The following is a 12,833-nucleotide window of genomic DNA, read 5'->3' on the forward strand; positions in this document are numbered from 1 at the left end:
CTGTTTGGATGGACCTTGAGGGTATTACCTTGGACATAAGCCAGATAGGAAAGATAAATATTGTATGCTCTGGCTTGTATGGGGGATCTAAACAAACAAACAAGGAAAAAAAAAACTTCTTAGAAAAAGAGAACAGATTTGTAGTTAGCAGAGGCAGGGCTGGGTAAAGGAATTAGATGAAGGTCAAAAGACACAAACTTCCAGTTACAAGGTAAACCGGTTCTGTGGCTATAATGTATTGTACAACACGACAGCTATACTTAATACTGCTTTATGAATGTGCTGGTTGCTCAGTCATGTCCGACTCTTTGTAACCCCATGGACTGGAACTCACCAGGCTCTTCTGTCCATGGGATTTTCCAGGCAAGAATACTGAGGTGAGTAGCCATTTCCTCCTCGAGGGGATCTTCCCGACCCAGGGACTGAACCCAGGTCTCACACATTGCAGGCAGATTCTTTACCATCTGAGTCACCAGGCAAGCCCCAACACTGCTTTATAGTATATTTGAAAGTTGTTAAGAGAATAGATCCTAAGACTTCTTATCATGAGGAAAAACATATTGATTTTTTGGCATATATATGAGATGATAGGGGAAGGCAATGGCACCCCACTCCAGTACTCTTGCCTGGAAAATCCCATGGACAGAGGAGCCTGGTAGGCTGCAGTCCATGGGGTCATGAAGAGTCGAACACGACTGAGCGACTTCACTTTCACTTTTCACTTTCATGCGTTGGAGAAGGAAATTGCAACCCACTCCAGTGTTCTTGCCTGGAGAATCCCAGGGACGGGGGAGCCTGGTGGGCTGCCGTCTATGGGGTCACACAGAGTCGGACACGACTGAAGTGACTTAGCAGCAGCAGCATAAGATGATAAATGTTAAATCAACTTATTATGGTAATCGATCAAAACAAAAACAAAAACAAAAGATCATCAGCTAAAAAAAAGGAAAGGCTTTAATTGTGCAGAAGAAGTCGGGAACTGATGGAGGACCTGTGAGCCATGAGCCAGAATGAAGCTGTTCTAGTTCTGCAGGTGAGAGTTCTCAATGATGGCAGGAGCGCCACAAAGACCCTTCATGCTTTCCACAGCAGCCAGTAGAGGGAGCCAGTGGGAGGTGATCTGGTTTTAGTCAGGCAAGACTTTCTAGAGTCCTTACTTCTCCCTTCTCTCTTCTGCCCCCAGCTCCACCTGTAGTCTTGCCTGGGGCAGAGGAAGCTGAATGAGTGCGGTGGAGGAAGGGGAGAAACTAGAGAGGATATTGAGAAAAGTTTGGATGTGCAGACCTCATTTGGGAGTACCAGTACAAGTTGGGGAGGAGTAACATTCTAGCTTTGAATTATGCACTTTTGACTTAACTTTTTTTTTATTTTTTGATGTGGGCATCTTTAAAGTCTTTATTGAACCTGTTACAATATTGCTTCTGTATTCTATTTTGGTTTTTTGGTCCCGAGGCATGTGGAATCTCAGCTTCCTAACCAGGAATCAAACCTGAACTCAGTTCATTGGAAGACTAAGTCTTAACCACTGTACCACCTAGGAAGTCCCCTTGACTTAACTTATAATTAAAAGATGAGACTCTTTCAGACAAAATGGTTTCCTTATCTGAGGATGCCTGGAAGAATGAATTTCATCTTCCCAGAATTTCTTTCAGGAGCAGATGAAGCATTAACCCGATGGAATGAACCAAACTCGAAGGTGGTGGTGAAGAAAATAGTGGTTTTATTAACTGAGTCCTACTAGTTTCACATGTTCACATTTTAAGAGAGGAAGCTTTATTTATTTTTCCTCCAGGGAGTTCCATGACTTTTTAATCTAAAAATCATTGGTTCTCAGGGAACACACTCACCATGGGTACTTTGGTCTCCATCCACTAGGAGGCACCGAGAAACCTGGAGGTAGGATCAGAGGATGTTTGAACTGAAAATCCACCCAACTGATAACTTCCCTGGCCAGCAGCCTGAGTTAAAAGTTTCTCCCACAGGTAGACCTCAGACTTCTCAAAATGGTTCCCTATCATCTGGAAAGATTTTTTGAAATTACAGATTCTCATGTTCCATCATAGATCCACTGACTCTGAAGCTCTGGAGGCATTTTGAAGAGTGTTACAAATCTTTTAAGTGACTGTGGTCCGTTGGGTTATAAGGTTTGGCATTTGGGAGGATGGGTGAGAATGCTGGAATCTGCAATGAACTTATTGCTCTAAAAAAAAAAACAACGCACAAGTATTCTGGTGAAAGGAGTGAAGCTTCAAGGGTTCCTGTTATGTATTCTTTTTAAAAACCTTTAAACACAAAGATTGCTAATTGCAACTAGATAAATGTCAGGGTGTTTATTGGGCTGGTCTTTCCCCACTATATTGGAACATTACTTCTATTATAGTGGCTTCTTAGCCATCTGGTAATTCTGTTGATGGGCGCAAAAATGGAAAACAGAGGGCACTATTAGCCCACAACTGCAAAACATAACAGTTGTCTGATTTTCCACCCATCTTGCCAGAACTAGGCCAATGACAATATTGTTTCTAACCCACATGTCTCCCTCAGGCCAATTTGGAAATGCATCTCTTGTGGCAGAACAAGTCTGTCAGTGATGGAAAAGAATCAGTAGGTTAAAAAATAAAGATCAGGTCCAGGAGTTTTGCCAGCATCAAGAATGTGCTTCATCAGTCTAACAGGGTATGGGATAATGATCATTTTAATTTTCTTTGTCTTTTGCTTTGGAACTCTTTGCCATTGTTGAATAAGGACCAAATGCAATGCACTGTGTTATTAGTGTTCTCTTAGCCAGTGTATTAATTATTTTTCCTGACAAATGTCTGAGAGGAGGGGTGTTGTAGCCTGATTTATGGCTACTTCACTTTGCAAGTCATATGTTCAGGATAGCACAAATAGAAGAATGTTTTAAGTGCCAAAAATATGAAATGTTAAACTTTATTTCTGAGGGATTTTATTTTTGTTCTCGATTTAGAAGCATTAGTATATTTTCTTGACAACTGAACAGCGAGGGAGATGTTATGGCTGGTGTAAATACCTATAGGCTGAAGAAGAATGCATTAATTTATTCACTGAGTTTTGAGCACATTGTTGAGTTGAGAAATTTCAGAAAAGACACCTTCTTTATCTAAGCAAGTATTGGAGGATGGTAATACTGGGGAATGGCATTTTATTGTTCTTGGGTCAAAGAGAAGGAACACTTTGTCTGAGAGATGAGGGAAAGAAGGTGATAATTATTCTCAAATGGATGAAGAGTTTTCATAGGGAAGAATTCTGTGGCACTCCAGGTGGCAGAATTAGAGCCCACCCCTTCAATCCCCATATCTGGTTGGTTGGAAAGTACTGATGCTGATTTTATTTTATCTCTGAATTCTGTTGGTTCATCTCTCTCCTCACTTGTAGCACCTTGGTTTAGACATATTTACTATTTCAGGAGAAAGGAACAGAGAGAGGGTCAGAGAGAGAAAGAGGAGGAAACAAACCATGTACAGGTCTCCTCTCTACTGAGTTTTCTCCTTTCTCAGATTGCTCTTCTGCCCATGGAATTCTCCAGGCAAGAATACTGGAGTGGGTAGCTATTCCCTTCTCCAGGGGATTTTCCTGGACCCAGGGGTCGAACCCGGGTCTCCTGCATTGCCAGCAGATTCTTTACCATTTCAGCCATCAAGGAAGCCCAGTACTTTTTCTCTATTCTTATGTTTTCTCCTTTCTCAGATTCATCCTGTACTTCAGAGCAATTGTTCAAATCAGAAAACAAACGTATGGCCATCGAAAGGAAAAGGTATGGGAGAGGGATAAATTAGGAGTTTGGATCAACATGTACACCCTACTATATTTTAAAAAGATAACCACAAAAGAACCTACTGTATAGCACATGGAACTCTACTTAATATTCTGTAATAAATTTAAATGAGAAAAGAATTTGAATAAGAATAGATATGTGTATAACTGAATCACTTTGCTGTATACCTGAAACTAACACAACATTTTAAACCAACTCTACTCCAATATAAAATAAAAATGAAAAAAAAGTCTAGGATATTATATACCATATCTGCTTAAAATAAAGCTTATTAATGAAACTTCAAAGAGAAAAATGAAAGCCAATCATGTTACTTCCTTGTTTAACATTCTTTTTTTATTATTCAATTTATTTATTTTAATTGGAGGATAATTACTTTACAATATTGTGGTGCTTTTTGCCATACATCATCATGAATTGGCCACAGGTATACATGTGTCCCCTCCCTTCTGAACGTCCCTCCCACCTCCCTCCCCACCTCATCCCTCCAGGCTGTCACAGACCTCATTTAACATTCTTTACTGATTCCCTCAAAGCCTGGAATTCAAACTTCTTATCATGAAGAACAAGTGTTTTCCTGACTTGCTTCTTACCAACTTTTGTCAGTCCTATCTTCTGCTCCACCAACTTTTACTCCGGACTTACTGGGCCTCTTTAAGTTTCTCAAATAAGTCATGCTTTTTTAGGCTTCCATGCTTGTATTCATACTCTTCCTCGAACTAGAATTTTTTTTCTCTTTTGAGTCCCGTTCACCCTTTTCTAATACCATGCTTTCTCTGGAGTCCTCTGACCACTCTCTTAGCAGAAGTGGCGGCTTTTGCGTCTAGCTTCTTGGAGCACTTTGTACATCTGTGTTTAGTCACTCAGTCATGTCCAGCTCTTTGGCGACCCCGTGGACTGTAGCCCACCAGGCTCCTCTGTCCATGGGATGTCCCAGGCAAGAATACTGGACTGGATTGCCATTTCCTTCTCCAGGGGATCTTCCTGACCCAGGGATCGAACCCAGATCTCCTGCACTGGCAGGCAGATTCTTTACAGCTGAGACGCCTGGGAACCCCCATATAGCTCAGTGTTTATTATTCCATTGTCAGACCCCCAGCCCCTGCCCACATGACATTTTGAGCTCCCTGGAGGCAGTTGTGTCTTTCTCTCCAACCCCCAGCAGAGTGTGTTTCTTCTCCGGAGCTGTGTTGAAGCTCTTTACTGGAGGATTTCATCTCAGTATGGGTTAGAGCTTTAAAACAATTAGAACTGTTCAAAAATTGAAGAGGCTGCATGGTACAGAGTAGGTGCTTCACAAACAAGTGGAATATTGAATGAGCTGTGAACACTTGAATCTCCTGTCACCAGGAAGTATTCAAGTTATTTGACAGGCTGTTTCAAGCATCATAAGAAGTGCTTCATGATGAATCATTGAAAAATTTCCATCAAATTATTGACTGTATTTCACTATATTTTGGGAAGTTATCTATCTGTCTGTCTTTATATCTATCTTCCTGTCACCTACCTACCTAAATGATTAAAATAATACTAAATTTTTTCCACATCATAATTCTTTTTTTCCTGCTTGAATTGATTAACAGTCAAGTGTGAATATTATTTAAAGAGTTTTTCTTTTACTTTTAGAAACTAGGGCTATTCATACCTTCTCAATTCTTTCCAACAAGTCTTCAGGATAATTCTTGCTGTTAGTGATGACTAAAGTACCTACATGATAGTAATGGATTGAAAAAAAGTTAATACTTTGAAGGGAAAGGAAAAACCTCATAGTTTCTCATCAAAGTTAGAGAAAAAGAGAAGAAATTATGCAAAAAGGAAAATGCATGTTTCATATTTAAATTTTTAAGATTGACTTGAATGTGATAATTTATATCTTTGAATATAACATTTTATGTAGCTTTATTATTTATCCAACTTTTCCAAGTGTCAAGATGTATACAGGAAAGGTACTGCCTATTATTATGATGTACTCTTTGGTGTACAATCCTTGCAAATACAATCCTTGACATGAAGTGATGCTCTTGATAGCATTTAGATAAACGGTGTATCCTAAAAGAGAAAATTCCCAGACACAAGGACAGGAGAATATCACAGGGAGGCAAGAAGGGGTCTTACTTAGGGATGGGTTAAATTGGTATAACCAAGAGACAAAAATTACAAATGCCTACATCAGTGAGACTCCAATAAAAAGTTATTTCAGAAACACAAAAAGCAAGCAAAAATGTACAGATGTCTCAAGCAAAAGAAGTTTATTTCTCCATCACATAAGAGGATGGAGGTAGGCTGGTGGTCCAGGGAGAGTGGGCAACTCTGCTCAGTGAGGGTATCAGCCAGTCAGGCCCTATTTGATGCTTTGCATTCCCAGGGGGCAGTAGCTGTCAAATGTTAACCTGCATCAGACCCACCTGTTTTTTTTTTTTTTTTTAAACAGGGAGTGCTGAACCCTAACACCAGGGTTTCTGATTCAGTGTGTCTGGGGTGAGGACAGAGAACCTGAATTTCTAAAAAGCTCCCAGGTAATGCTGCTGCTGCTGGTGGTCAGAAGACTAGATTTGCAGAGGGACTGCCCTCAAATTCTATCCCCATTCTCATTGACCCAAAGGAAGGAAAAAATGGGAATTGAAAAAGATATGACTCAGAAGTTACCCATAGTTTTTCTGCTTAGATTCTTTTAGGCAGAACATAGTCAAAGATAAGCAAAAATGCAGTTGCTTCCATTATTAAAGGGAAGAAGAAATCATTCCAATGTTGAGTCTTCTGACTTATGAACAAGTTACATTGTTCTGATTATTCAGGTCTGTGATTCTCTTAGCAATGTCTTGTGCTTTTCAGTGAACTGGTCTTTCACATCTTTTATCATATTTAAAGTATTTAATATTTTGATGCTATTGTGATATTAATTTTCATTTAAAAATTTTGAATGTTTGTTGCAAGTATATAGAAATATAGTTGTCAGTTCTTTCCAAACTAATCCATAGTGTCAATGCAAACCCAATCAAACACTCACAGGCTCTGTGTGAGTGTTTGGAGTGTGTGTGTGTGTGTGTGTGTGAGTTTTGGAGTTAGCTTGTCAATATCACACACACACACACACACACACAAACACTCGCAGGCTCTGAGTGTTTGTGTGTGTGTGTGTGTGATATTGACAAGCTAACTCCAAAATTTGCAAGGAAATACAAGAACCTAGAATAATCAAAATGACTTTGAAGAAGAAGAACAAAATCAGAAGGCTAGTATCACCTAATTTCAAGACATAAAGTTACATTAACCAATAAACTATGGTAATAGCATAAGGATAGGAAAAAAGGTCAATGAAACAAAAGGAACTAAAAATAGACCCCCACACATGTGGACAATTGATTTTTGAAAAAGATGCAGAGATAATTCAATGGATAAGGATAGTCTTTTCAACAATGATGCTAGAATAACGGGAAACATATATGCAAAATAATAAATAATAATAGTAATAATTGGATATTTATATGTAAAACAAACCAAAACAAACTTCAATCTTAACTTTATAGTGCATATGTAAGTTAACTCAAAATCTCAAAATGGATTATAGACTTAAATGTAAATCCTAAAAGTATAAAACATCCAGAAGAAAACGTAAGTAGAAACCTTTGTGACACTATGTTAGACAAAGATTTCTTAGATATGATGTCAAAAATATGATTTGTAAAATAAAATATTAATACATTCAGCCTCAGCAAAATGAAAAACTCCTTCTCTCTGAAGGATCCTGTTAAAAGTATCCACTTGGCTTGAAAAGACAAGCCACAGACTGGAAGAAAATATTTGCAAAGCATATAGCTGCTAAAGCACTGTATCCACAATACATAAAAAACTCCCATAACTCAATCATATGAAAATAACCCGATTAGAAATGGGCAATAGATTTAACAACATGAATTCATCTCAAAATTGCTATGCTAAGTGAAAGGGGCCAGATACTGTGTACATATAATATGAGTCAATTTGATAAAACTTTGAGCATAAAACACTATCTATATTGACAGAGCAGAGCAGATCTTGCCTGCAGGGGTAGGTGGGATGGGAAAGGGATAGGAATTACAAAAGGCATGAGGATATTTGGGGGGTAATAAAAAACTCATCATGTTGAATGTAAAAATGGTTTCGTGGGTTTATACATAGATAAAACTTAACCACATTGTACACTTATTGTGTTTATTGCATGCTTTTATATCTCAATATTTGCTTTAAAAAAGGAAGAATGAGAAAAAAGATACAATGATCAAATATTAATAACATGAATTATTATAGCTTATACTGATTTTTAAAAAATGTCCTAGAATTCAATTGAACTAAATGGATGTTTGACTCTTCAACTATTTTAAGAGGTTCATTTACATAAAAGCCTAAGCATGGGTGAGGTTCAAGGGCAACCTATCTTGAATCTACCTTAGTTACACTACCTTCATGTTACCAAATGGGAAACACATACTGGAGTTAAAGTGATTGACAGGAAGATTTTAGAAGACCAGGATTTTAGCTCTGATTTCTCCAAATGTCCCAGAACTAGCTTATTTTATCTGACCAACCTAATTTTAAGTATTAAGTGTTAGTTGCTCAGTCACGTCTAACTCTTCATGACCCCATGGACTGTAGCCCTCAAGGCTCCCCTGTCCATGGAGTTCTCCAGGCAAGAATACTGGAGTGGGTTGCCATTTCCTTCTCCAGAGGTTCTTCCCAGCCCAGGGACTGAACTTGTGTCTCTTGCTTGGAAGACAGGTTCTTTACCACTGAGCCACCTGGGGAGTCCAATTTAATTTTGCCACCTGTAAAATAGCCAAAATAATAGCTAGTTCAGAAGATATGGTGCAGAAAGGAGACAGAATAGCTAGTAAAAATGCTATCAGACTGTTTGAAGTAGGAATAATAATAATACATATTCCTTTTCCTGACTTCTCTTTAGTTTTCCCACTCCCTGGACATCTCTTGTCATTCAACTGCAGTTGGCATCTTTCCTAAATATTTAAAGCAAAATGTGTTGAGTCAGCAGATTTGATGGACTTCTGCAGCCTCTAGTGACTTGAGGCTGACAAAACTCTTTACTCTTTTTGACCCAGAAACTAAGCTCAGGGATTTGTAAGTTTCAAGTCACTTCAGAGGCAACTGTGGCTTTTCCCCAAGTTTGGTCTTGCAGGGACAGATGATAGAATGAAGAAGGAATGAATCTACTTTTATACTCATGCTGAAACTTTGAGTAAAACTGAGCAGCTGTTAAGAGGGTTACGGGAAGCCTGGAATGCACTCCTTGCTGGATAGCAGTGCTAGCATTTCCCAAAAGTGTCTATGTGGGGTGAGTCATTTTAGCCCAGGATAGAGGCAGTTTGTCCATGATACCCTTGCATGGATGCTTCAGAAAAACAGCACTGAGGTGTCCACAAGTAACATGTAATTGTGATCATACATAAGCACGATCACCAAGCACTGAAGTTATAATGAGCAGCCTGTGGCCAAGATGGGATGTAGAGGATGATGGACTTCTGAAAAATGCCTCCTTAGGGGCAGTCTCCCTGTCCTGCAAGATGGAGAACTTCAACCAGTGGAGTTCCAGTAAATGCTTAACCGTTGGCTCTGGGCAGTGAGGAGAGGCCTCATTCACAGTGTCTTCCAGTTTCCATCATTTGGATACTAGTTAGTTGCTCAGTTATGCCCAACTCTTGTGACCCCATGGGTTGTAGCTCACCAGGCTCCTCTGTTTATGGGATTTCCCAGGCCAGAATACTAGAGTGGGTAGCCATTGCCTTCTCCCAGGGATCTTCCTGACCCAGAGATTGAATTGATGTCTTTTGTGTCTCATTGCAGGCAGATTCTTTACCACAGCCATCAGGGAACCCCTGAATACTGTCACCATGGCTAATTTTGAGTTTCTAGTATATTGTTAACCAGCTCACAAATTCAGCAAAATTTGGTTTGGCTTTCAAAAGTCAGCCTGAGCTAGCTCCAGCATGCCTCTAGACTCAACAATCTAGTGGACCAAGGCAGCCATAAAGTAAAGCTAGGCTCATTCTTCATATCTTGCCCTGAACTCTACTGCTAGACTGACAGGTCCTATTATAGTTCATGAAGTGCCTAAGGCCCCGCCAACACTCAGAGACAGAGATGAGACTTCTTCTAAAAACTAAAGAATAACTTACAGATACTAATTTTTTTTCTTCTCATGCTTTCTGATTAACCATTAGTTCAGTCTGATTCAAACCTAAGAAGATTTCTCAAGTAACAAGATCATTAGTTCCCTTTAAGTAAAGTGTGTGTTAGACACTCAGTTGTGTCTGACTCTTTGCGATCGCATGGACTATAGCCTGCCAAGCTTCTGTGTCCATGGGATACTCCAGGCAAGAATACTCGACTGGATAAACGTTCCCTTCTCCAGGGGATCCTTGAGACCCAGGGATTGAACCTGGGTCTCCCACATTGCAGGCAGATTCTTTACCGTCTGAGTCACCAGGGAAGGCCCTCTTTAAGAAGGAGATTTTTAATTACTGGGATGAAATGATACCCACAGATGCTGAGAAAGAGGATGCTGTGGTGTTTTCTCTGGAACATTCCCCAAGCACACTAGTCTTAAATGGGGTCAGAGTGATAGATTTCCTGGGGAATGTTTAGGAAATGTCTTGGGAGTATTTTTAATTGCCTCAATGCTTCGGTTGCTACAATCACTTAAGTCTCACCATAGTATATGAGGAGGCAGAGACACTCAAGATTTTGTAACACTCAGGACAGTTTCACACAGAGAATGGTCTTGTATTCTGTACAACTTCAGATGTTCTCAACAGGCATCCATGTAAGTGAAAACACTGTTTACAATTTTCTAAGCCTGGAGTGTAATACCATTTTACCTATGAACATACAGTACACTTGAACCATGTAAAGATACATAGAATTTTGGGGCTTCCCTGGTGGTTCAGATGGTAAAGAATCTGCCTGCAATGTGGGAGACCCAGGGTCAATCCCTGGGTTAGGAAGATCCCCTGGAGAAAGGAATAGCAACCCACTTGAGTATTCTTGCCTGGAGAATTCCATGGACAGAGGAGCCTGGTGGGCAACAGTCCATGGGGTCACAAAGAGTCAGGTATGAGCGAGCAATTAACACACACTGTACAGTAAATTTGTACCATGTAAAGATATACAGAATTTTCTGAGACTGCCACTACCACGTAAATGGGAGGGAAATTGTGTCATGTTTTGTTGAGAACATTATCAAGCATGACACATTATTGCTGAATTATGTCCCAATTTGGGAAAGCATATCATTGCCCAGAAGATGGCCTAGTGTTTGGAGCTACCACACACTCAAAGTGATTTGAAATATATAGGAATAGAATTGTTTAGCCTTTATTTCCAAATGTCAAATATAAACAAAAGTGTCTCAGAAATCTAAACATTTGTTGTAAATAAGTGCAAACAGAGGACTGCTTCATTATGTCTTCTGGTGTATTCGTGTTTGAGCATTTTCACATGGAAAAACATTTCATTATGTTTAATCTGCCCACTATCCACTCAGGCACCCTAGTCAGGAAACTAGAAAACCTAGCTCCTCTCTCCTTCCCACTTCTTACACTCAGTCCCTATGTTCTGCTGATTCCATCTTCTACTTGTCCCCTTCTTAAACTTACACCCATGCTGCCTTAGTCCAGGGGCACACAATTTCTTGTCTAGACTATTCTAAAGTCTACTAATTAATTTCTTCAAATAATTTTTTAAAAAGAATATTTAAAAACTTTATTTATTTTTGGCTTTGCTGGGTCTTCGGTGCTGTGCAAGGCTTTCTCTAGTTGCTGGGAGCAAGGGCTACAGTCCAGTGAGGTGCATGGGCTTATTGTAGTGGCTTCTCTTGTTGCAGAGCATGGGCTCCAGGTTATGCAAGCTTCAGTAGTTGTAGCGCGTGGGCCCTAGGGCAAAACCTTAGTAGTTGGAAATAAAGGCTAAACAATTCTATTCCTATATACTTCAAATCACTTTGAGTGTGCGTCTCCTGAATTGGCAGGTGGATTCTTTACCACTGAGCCACCAGGAAAGCCCCCTAATTAATTTCTTATTGTGCAATCTCCGCCCCCCTCCCAATGCAACCCATTCTATATGCAAACTTTTAATGATCTTTCCAAAACACAGAATCTGGAAAAGTTTCTTTCCTGCTGAACACTTTGTTGGGTCCTAGCAGAAGAGAGGCTAAAACCCTGACTTCTCAGTGTGGTGCCGTGAAACAGTCACTGTTGATCCCCATCTGATTTCAAATTTCAAATCTGGCTTCCACACAGTGAACCATCCATGTCCTTTCATATCCCTGAGATTTGGACACACGTTGTCTTTGTTAAGGAATATTTCCCCCCAATCTTGCCAGGTAGTAAATTTTATTCATTCTTTAAGACCCAGCCCAGGACCCTGTTCAGTACCTCCCTGACACAACGGCTTCAAGTGATCGTAATACTCTCCTTTCTTGCATTGTTCATTGTACTCTATCAGAACAGTCCAGTTGCCACCAGGCATGACAATAGCTCATTACCCCACTTCCTGTTCATATGAGAGGATGATGGGGAAGGGACAAAGATGTCACGACTGTTTTTGTTTGACTCTACCATGAGGCATGTGAAATCTGAGTTCCCCCACCAGGGAACTGAGTTCCCCCACCCATGCCCTCTGCAGTGAAAGCACGAAGTCTCAACCACTGAATTGCCAGGGAAGTCCCGGGACATCCCAGGACGATTGTTGACCGGCCAGTTGGATGCAGACAATCAGAGGCTCCACACCCTCTCCCCTGTCTTTGAAATACACATTTTGCCCACCATTCACACACTAGGAGCTATTTCAAAGACAGAGCCTCGAGGGGATGAGATGTTGTTGAGACCATCTGGATGGTATATACATGACTAAACATAGTTATGGCATCTATATGCATTTAAAAAATTCTGACCAGCAGGGGCAGAGACCTAACTATCTTGTGGTCCCGTGACAAGTCTCTTAAGTAAGTTTTCTTGCTGATTACACCTGCCACCTACCAATATGGAGG

Source organism: Oryx dammah, unplaced genomic scaffold (assembly GCF_014754425.2).
Source record: "Oryx dammah isolate SB20612 unplaced genomic scaffold, SCBI_Odam_1.1 HiC_scaffold_29, whole genome shotgun sequence".
NCBI lineage: Eukaryota > Metazoa > Chordata > Mammalia > Artiodactyla > Bovidae > Oryx > Oryx dammah.